Source organism: Chenopodium album, chromosome 18 (genome assembly GCF_948465745.1).
Source record: "Chenopodium album chromosome 18, dcCheAlbu1.1, whole genome shotgun sequence".
Classification (NCBI taxonomy): Eukaryota; Viridiplantae; Streptophyta; class Magnoliopsida; order Caryophyllales; family Amaranthaceae; genus Chenopodium; species Chenopodium album.
The window spans coordinates 42476918-42486586 of NC_137851.1; the positions used below are offsets into that span (position 1 = coordinate 42476918).

The following is a 9669-nucleotide window of genomic DNA, read 5'->3' on the forward strand; positions in this document are numbered from 1 at the left end:
GGCCCTTAACCTCTGCCTTAAGGTAGTTGATCTTCGTCCGAGCCGTGTCCAAGTCCTGCTTCACCTGTAGGTTGGCTTCCACCTGGGAATACATCATATCAAGTGTCAATAACTCTTTCTGACCAATTTCAAACTGAGCTCTATCTAAACTATAGGCAGCTTGGTCATTAGCAGTCGTTACCTCCTTGGACTTCTCCAGGATTGGCTTTCTAAGCCCATGCACGCGCAGCATAGCCTGCATTCGGTCAAAGGGACGAATGGTTAGCATCAAGCGGATATGCATTTGATTTGTAAGAATCTATACAAACTCTTTACCTCGCAGAGGTTCCCCAAGATGTCATCCAAGTTCAAGGTGCCGACCCCTCAAACAGACGCCCTGTCCTCAGGGTCCAGCGACCGCAGCATATCCTTGGCCATTTGGACAACAGTCAGCCTCTTAGCAGCAGCTGCACAAATTAAGAAAACATATGTCAAAAGCAGGCTGAATGGTCTACATCTATGTAAAGAGAATCAAGGGGAAGTAGCCCTTACCCTTCGTGTCCTCAACTTCCTTGGCGGGCTTCATCCTTTCCCCTGCTGAGCCGGCAGCAGAAGTGTGTGGCTTGCCATCCGTCGATGCCTTATGAGCATCCGGCTTGCTGACATCCGTGTCAGCGTCGGGATGGGAGTCGTCGCCTCCTTTCTTTGGTTTATGGGCAATGTGCTTTCTTGACCTACCGGAAGCGCCTACATCTCCGGCCCTCTGCTTTTGTAGCTTAGGATCGAATGGTTTGGAGGGAGAAGGCTTGGTGGAACCACCCTGTAAAAACACGGAATATTCAGAAAGCATGCGGACAAAGAAAAGATTTGTTCAAAAAAGACAATTGTGGTAAAACCTCACCATAGGGGTTCTGCCTGATTTTTGTTCTTCGTTCGTCCGCTTCTTAGAGAGGTTCGAACGATAGAATGCTGCAGAGGTTGCAGCCGACTTCTTGGAGGCCGAGAGTTTCTCCAGAGCTTTGTCTGCACAAGGAAACAAGAGTTAGAAACATTCAAGTAATTATTGGAGACAACTAAAGCATTAAAAATATCAAGTGGCCGACTACCTCTCGGCATCTCTGTACTCAGGCCGCAGGCGGCCAAGTACACCCCGCCGAGAACCACTTGTAACGGGGAATGTAACTTAGGGGGGTTGCTTTCTTCTCCCCCATCTGCTCGTTTGTCCGGGTAGACAACTTGAACAGATCCTTGTTAGAAATCACCTCCTGGGGTCGCCTAGGAAGAGGCGGCAGGGCTTTCTTTCCAGCCAAGAGGGGGGGTTCTTGTTCCACCTGTTATATTTTTGATTCAGCAGGCGGTCAGAGGAATGGACTATATAAAACTTGGTCCTCCAGTCCTTCCACTTGGACTCCTTCCCGACTGCCATCATGTACCCCTTGCAGGTGGTCAAGGTGTACCAGCCTTCGCCACCTGTTTTCGGCGCTCAGCTCAAATAATGCATGTGGGCGAACGCCTCAAAGCTGGGATCCACCCTAGCATTTCACATGCGGCAACATACTCGATTATATTAATCCAGGAGTTCGGGACAAGTTGCCAGATACCCAGCTGGTATCCATCAAGAATTCTATCCACAGCCGGATGGAGAGGGAAGCGCAGACCCGCTTGAATGGTTGCCTCATAACAACCAAAGCTCTCATCATGGTAGCTGGCCATTCTGGGGTAGACGACCGTATCTATAGCATCCGGCATGGAAAGAAGATAGCCATGTCCCATGACATGCTTTGAACTGAACTTGGCCAGGTCGGCTTTCATTGAGTTCCGCCTGCCTTCAGGAATGTGCTGATAATAAGGAGCACGGTCCAGGCGGCGAGAAGCAGACGGCTCGGCCCGGCCTTCACCTTTTTCCACAGACAAAGACTCCCTAGCCGTGTTTATTTTAGCTCGTGCCTCCTCCGAGTTAATGGAGGCACTGTCAGAAGATGACGAGGCCGAGTCGCCATCAGAACTCTCACCAGAGCTGAGGGACTACCGGCTGGTACCAGCAGGGTCCTCCCTCAGTCTCTCCTCCGACGCCTGTCTAGAAGGCTCGGGCATAGACTGATTTTCAGCCTCCCACAAGATTGAGTCGCTGGGAGTACCGCTGGAGGTTGGGGAATGGTAATAGGTTGGAGTTGGAGGAGGGTCAGAAGAAAGACTTGGAGGATGATCTCGAAGCTCATTGACGGGCACCCTAATGGAGCCGTCTGAATATACGGTGGACCCGTCCGAATGGTAGAAAGAACCATTCGAATTATATTGTCTGGTTGTTCTGTTGGTCCTGGCCATGGTGTCTTGTACACACACAGAAACGGTCGGATTCGGGGGAGTTCGCAAAGCAGAGTCCTTGAACGAGCATTCGGCATCGCTAGTTCTAGATTCAACCGTCCCCGGTGACCGGCTGATCATAACTCTAGGCCGTGCCATGTGCGTTTGGGAAACCATTTTCAAAAACAAAGCAAGAAAAAAGTAAAAAAGGAAAGAAAAAGAAGCAGGCGGTTACCTATAAAAAGTAATGGGGGACGACTGAAAAAAGCTTGGACGTCTGTTTACAGACGGACCTGCGGGCGGCAGTCGGATGCTTGCAAAGAAGAAGACAAGAGTTCAAAAGTCAAAGGCTCTGGATTCTCTCAAAGATTCACAAACGTGTGAAAAATGAAGGGTGGTCAACCCCTATTTATAGAAAAGGTAAAGAATCTAGGGTAAAAATCCTTAGATTCACCCGTGGTAAATGGTTAAAAAACCAACCACTCATAGCCTGACACCTATCACAGGCGGCACGTGACCCCTACGAGGGGCAAATGATTTGGGTATTTTATACCCCGCCAAGTGGCTCAATTAGAGCGTGACACGTGTCACTGAAAGGGGTGCCAACTTGGACCGTCTAGATGGTGACACGTGTCAAGCGGATATTGCTCCCTGGAAATGACGGCTTTCAAGGCCCAAATCCCAAGGGGCCCCTAAAAATGGCGTGCCCTAATCCCTAGGTCACCAAACCCTAGGGAGGGCACACTTCCCAAAGACCCTATAAATAGGGACATTCCCCCATTTATTGGGGCAGGTTCCAATCATTACTAATCTGTCACTCGCAAGAAACAGAACACTTGAGCTTGGAATCCAAGCAGATAACTTACTTTCCGCACGTTTAAACTCCAATTCCATACTAACTTAATCTTCGGAGGCGAACCTCCGACCATCCGGAGCTCCGTTCATTTTGCAGGTACAGGCGTCCTTGTCGGATCCAGTCTTGGAGTTGTAACTCTCCCGAGGGACACAAAACACTGAAACATCCAATTTTGTGAACTTTTTGTGGTGTTAAAACAATTTTTTTTTGTAGTGTTAAAAAACCATTTTCGTGCTTTTTTCTGGTGTTAAAATTCAAAATTCATATACATATTTATTAACAAAAAATTACTATAGATTTACCAAATCCGAAAATCATTGACTAACATTAAACAAATATATTTAGGTTACTGGATACTGTAATTTTTATTATTTGTTTTCCAATGTCTCCTAGATAATTAAGGAAAATTTATAAAACATAAATATTTTAAAATTATAAGTGATTCACTTATACATATGAAGTATATTATAATAGAACCTACAAAAGTGTATCAAATTAAAAATATGAATTTATAACGTTTATTATTGTCTTCTCATTTTGGTAATCATATTCAACCTTTATACAATTGACTAGAATATTTGTACATCTCTTCAATAATATACTAGGTAAATTTTTATATATACTATTATAATAGGTAATAAGAATTTACCTAAAAAAATAATTAGCAAAAATAACAGAGTCTAACACTCACGCGCAATTATAAGTAACCCCTAATTTTAAGTTACCCCCTATTATAAGTAACCCCTAATTTCAAGTAACCCATATAAGTAACTTCTAATTTCAACTAACCTCTAATTTCAAGTAACCCCTAATTTCTAGTAACCCATTTATAACATACCCAAAACAGAATACAATCCATATTATAAGTAACCCCTATCTTATTTATGTATATTATATTTTTTTTTAAACAAAAGTAACCCCTAATTTCGAGTAATCTATATTATAAATTTTTCATAATTTCAAGTAACCAATATTACCAGTAATCCCTCAACAATTAACCCATTTTATAAGTAACCCCTTTTCTTCATCTTTTTCTTCAATATATTTCTTTCGAAGCTACTCCAACGGAACCGAAGAAGACGATGACGACGACGAACCCCAACTCCAGCAAATCAACTCAGAAACCCAACAACCCGGTTTTTATGCTTTTGTTGCAAAGTTGCTTGAGAATTTTGCCAAAAATTGCACATAAAAACTTCAATTATTGATTTGGAGGTTTTCAAATGACTTGCTCTTTGTGTAAATTTCATGCATGAATTTGTTTATATTTTGTACCAATCATCCTCATAAAAGGTAGGAAAGAGAAATCATCTTCATGAAACGTAGGAGAGAGAAAAGCATGAGAAGGGAAATACAGTACAATAAGGAGTGGGAAAAGGAAAACAAAAAATAAAAAATAAAAAATTGTTGTGGCTGGCCACACGCCCACACACATATAAAATTTATCGTAAATATTATAGTAAATGTGATGGCATGGACTAGAGAGAGAGAGAGGTTTTAGAGGGAAAACTAGCAATACAAGACTCGATAAATAGTTGTTACATTGCTAGATCAAATTATATAGTTAGTGGAGGGCCTTAAATACATAATGGTAAGTGTATAGCCGACCAAACATATCATCTAGCACCGGACAATTCATCAGCAAAGAGGTTGGAAGTAGAGTCTAGAACCCAATCAATATTAGAGTGGTGAATGTGTTTAACTTTCTTACATAACAACTCCTCCTCCTCCCATCTCACCCATCTCTCAGCTAAACCATCATCATCTTCAAGCATTCTAACCACCTCAGACATCTTTGGTCGTCTTGTGGGAGAAGTTTGCCTGCAAAGTAAAGCGATCTTGAGCAACTGCTCAGCTTCACTCTCAACATAATTGTCCTGCAATTCACGATCAACTAATTTTTCCAATTTTTTCTCCTGCAATACTTCGTATACCTAAATATATGCAACATCATTCCCATATTAGTTATTAGGATGTCTATAGTAATATTAGACAGAAGTATGTTATGCACTCAAGTGTTAAAATAAGATAATACCTTCGTTAATATTTAGTTGCAACAAAGAAAATTTGTCTGTCACACAAATAATACCCTTTACTACAACTAAAAATTAATGCAGGTAATATGGCCCCCGCAACTGGGATGTAAAGTGTCAAGGATATGACATGAATATTTAAGATGAGTCGTATACATACCCAATCTATCCATGTAAATGATGTATACTAGTCAGTCTTCATAAATAATAAACAAAATTTTATCACAATAAATGTATATGATGTGGAAACAAAAACCTCCACACCAGTAATATTTTTAACATAACAAGAACAAAATGGATGAAAGAAACAAGTAGTCAAAGCACAATGCTATCTTTTGACTAGCTAATCATTTAATCACAGTTCTATATTTGACAAAATGATAATATGGTAAGAATACACAAATATTGTAGGAACATGTGGACAGAACAATACACCATAGTATATATTATATACAACCATTGTCATATATTATAGTATAACAAAAGCGAACCTGTTTGAACTGGTAGATCTGGACTTATTGCAGGCATCCTCAAATTACGATTGCCAATAAAACTGAAAATAAGAAGCATATATATATATATATATATATATATATATATATATATATATATATATATATATATATATATATATATATATATATATATATATATATATTTACCAAAAAAGATGATTTTAAATCACCTTAATATTCAAGGATAAATTTAAGTGAAAAGTCATAAGATTACTTTAGAATCATCAAGAAAGAACGGATAAAATTGATGACCTTCTTGGATTGGTGAACTTCGAGAAAGAACCATTGAGAGGAACATCTCCAGTTAGCTGGTTGAATGACAAATCACTATAAGAAAGTTATATACCTCTTATAACTAACACTACTAAAATTTTGTGACTTAGTGTATTGTTTTATGTAATGAAAGAGAAATTCTGCACTCACAGGGTATTTAAGCTTGAAATAGTAGTCAATGACCGGGGTATTTTGCCTGACAAACTGTTGTTATTTAACTGCCTATCATTATTGAACATTCATATCACAGAGTGTTATTCGAAGTTACCAAAATATAAAGGCATGAAAAGAACATTTCAACAATTAAAAGACATTTTCTAAAGAAAGATACAAACAAAAAGCCAAGTAGAAGCACAAGTCTGACTCAAGCAAAATACTCATACTACTAAAAGGAACCATCCTAAGTGTTAGTACATAGACATATCTAAACAAGGATATGCATAAGAACCACAAACAAACATACGAATGATTTTGTGAAATAAAGAAAAATTGTAGCTAAGGAGCCCATATACACGATAATAGGGTAATTTACGATAGGGTCACATTGTATAATTCACATAACTAAACAATGTTCAATCAGGAAAATTTTCTTAAAACAACTAGCTTTGTCCAACTTTATATAACTTTCGTTAGTTGCCAAATACGTGACAATTTTGAAGCCTTACTTCTATAAAAATGAGTCAGCTACATGAACTGAGATTTCATCCTACTGATCATCATCCATGATCTATTTCCTCCATTCCCTTTCTCAAGGTATTTAAATCTAATTTCTTCATACAATTATTAATTTCTTCCATCCAAGTCATCTTAGGTTTCCTCAGCCACTTCTAAGACTCTTATGAACCCACCTTTTCCTTTCCTTACCCTTATTTCGGTCTTTGTTTTACATGTCCAAACCAACGTAGTGTGTTCAAACTTATTTTTCCTTCGATCCTTGTTACTTTCTCTCTCCTGCTCTATTATGTTTCTCACGATTTCCCCCAATTTCTAGGGTTTTTTAACTCTACTTCATTACTAGTGTTTGTTTCGATTATCAATTTATATTTGTATTTTCACATTTTAAATCAGTTTTGCATATTTTTCCGACCGACAATATCTTTCTCTCCCTAACCTTAACCCTAACCCTAACCCATGGCTCGTCCCAAAAAACACAAAAAATGTTAAAGATCGTGTGAGTAAAATTTGTTGTTCTGCGATGCTAAAAAAGGCTACATGAATTGCTTGAAAAGTGTAATGTCAAATACGGGTCTAGGTCGCACTTGTCATGGGAGAGTGCAAGTCCACCACTTTACAAGACCAAGAAGGTTCCACCTCAAAACCATATGACAATGAGGGGAGTAGCCCCTTAGTATTATATAGTGGTGGTAACTCTTGAATGTTTTCAATGTGGGATTTAATTACCACTACACTTCCCCTTTAGTCTTTTAGTGTGTGACAAGGGAAACGCACACATGTGGGTTGTTCATGGGCTCAACATGTAAGAAAAACAATTGTTTGTTCTTGCCCGTAAGAAACAAGAAAAATTCAATTTATCAAAGAAAGTCCATCGATCTAATAGATATGTCCATAACTATGTTAAGATTTGGGAGGTACACTCTGAGAGACTTGTCTCAAAGTTGTGTTTCATAAAACTCTTTGGCAAAATTAAATTATGCTTGATTAATGAACGTAACGTTCCATCTTAATGAATAATACTCTTTTTCATACTGCTAATGTTTTAAATAGTGGAAGATTTTGGGTGGACGGTAAAGTATCTAAATATATTGTTGTTGATTTCTACAATGATTTGTGTTGTTTGTTCTAATGTCCAAAGGAATCCATATAGTATAGTGCAGGATGGGTCGTCGCCGGGGGTGCATAAAAATTCAAAATAATGGGGTCAATTTACCCGTCTAATTTTAAATAAAAAAAATTGGTTTTACAAATATTTATAATATGAATATATAATGATTTATTTAACATTGAATTATTTAATATGCAAATTTTGATTAATCTAACAATACACATCAATTTTACTAAATCATGTAATTTGTTTATATATAAATTATTTTAATAGTATTTGTTTTATGTAACTTTTCAGATCTTATTAACTAGTTATACACATTAGTGTTGTTAATATACATTAGTTTTCCCCTCCTAAAATGCAAGATAGAAAGCTAATAGCTCAATTGCAAGCTTCTGAGTTATGCAGGTAATAAAAAATGGAGTGATGCTATTGTTTTCTATGCTGCTGGTTATTACCCCATTATAGATGTTGTGCATCGATTATATCTTAACAATGAAATAATATTTAGAAACTTGATATTTTTATGGCATAATAATAGTTATTTCATTGTTAATTTGCACTCTGTTGATGATATGAATGCAATTATATATATGCTCTAGCCCTCATATGTTTTTTGGTAAACCTGTTATTTTGAATTCTTAGAATGCCAAATTTAATTTTCATGCGGAAATCCTAAGAACTGTTCCAATCTGGGTAAAATTAAATTTCCTAATTTGCCTTTGAATTGTTAGGGTCGTGAGACTCTAAGTAGAAATTAGAAGCTTGCTCAGGGTTTTTATTTGTGTTGATGAGTGTACATCTAGGCAACTTAGAGTTTCATTTGCTAGAGTTCTTATTCAAATAAATGTTACTAAAGTGCTGCCTAAATTCGTTTATGTTGAAAGCCCTTCTGGTGAACTATTAATACTACAAGTAGTATATGAATGGACTCCACCTTTTTGTTCCAAATGCAATAAGGTAGGTCATGATTGTGCTGCTATTACGTCTGTCCCTAGGAAGGCTCAAGCCAAGCAACCAACATCTCCCACCAAGTAGCACCAGGTTTAGGCCCCTAAGCCTACTCAGGCTCCAACTGTTGTTGATGTTCACGACAAAACTATTCATAGACTTACTATTGTCACACCTGCTGCCACTACTACTCAAAATAACTCTGATGAAGGGTGGAGAATAATGGGGAGGAAAACTGAGAACCAAACTCATAGAGATACTGGATGTTGGCCACTCTAATGTGTATACAGGTCTTAAAATTGACGAATCTGATGGTCCTGGTGGTTTTACTATTAATTCTATTAGGGGTGAGGGTAATCCCCCTCTAGTGCCATGATTATCCTAATCTGGTATGTTAGGCCCCTGGCAAAGTAACTGATGAGAAGAAGCTACTTCATTCTCATGCACTTGATGTTCTTGATATTTTGAAAACTAAGGTAAAGGCTCATAAGAGTGCTATTTTTCAGAGGAAGTTTGGCCCTGCTTAGTCATGGGTGTCCAATTATAATTGTTCTCCTAAGGGCAAGATTTGGGTTGGGTGGAATGTTGGTAAAGTCACTCTTGATGTTCTTAATGTGCATGAGCATTTTATTCACTATACTATTAGTAATAAGGATCTTTCTTCCCAAATTCAGTGTACAATCAATTATGGGCTTCACTCCATTCATGACAGATTGGCTTTGTGGGAGTGGATCAGGAATCTTTCTTTGCAGAATATACCTTGGCTTTGTGTTGGGAGTTTCAATACAATTCTTAGTTCTCAAGATAGATTTAATAGAAATCCTGTATTTGATTACAAGACTAACGATTTTCAGGGTTTTATTGATGATATGGAGTTATCTGAATTGAAGAGTAAAGATGCTTTATACTCCTAGTCTAATAAAGCACATTCTGGTTTCAGAACTTTCACCAGGATAGATAGAGCTTTGGTTAATC

At 38.1% G+C, this 9669-nt stretch overlaps 1 pseudogene; it reads right to left on the reverse strand.

Moving 5' to 3' along the window:
• Nucleotides 1-4755: 4755 nt before the first annotated feature.
• Nucleotides 4756-5973, reverse strand: LOC145592167 (somatic embryogenesis receptor kinase 2 pseudogene; annotated as a pseudogene).
• Nucleotides 5974-9669: the final 3696 nt, after the last annotated feature.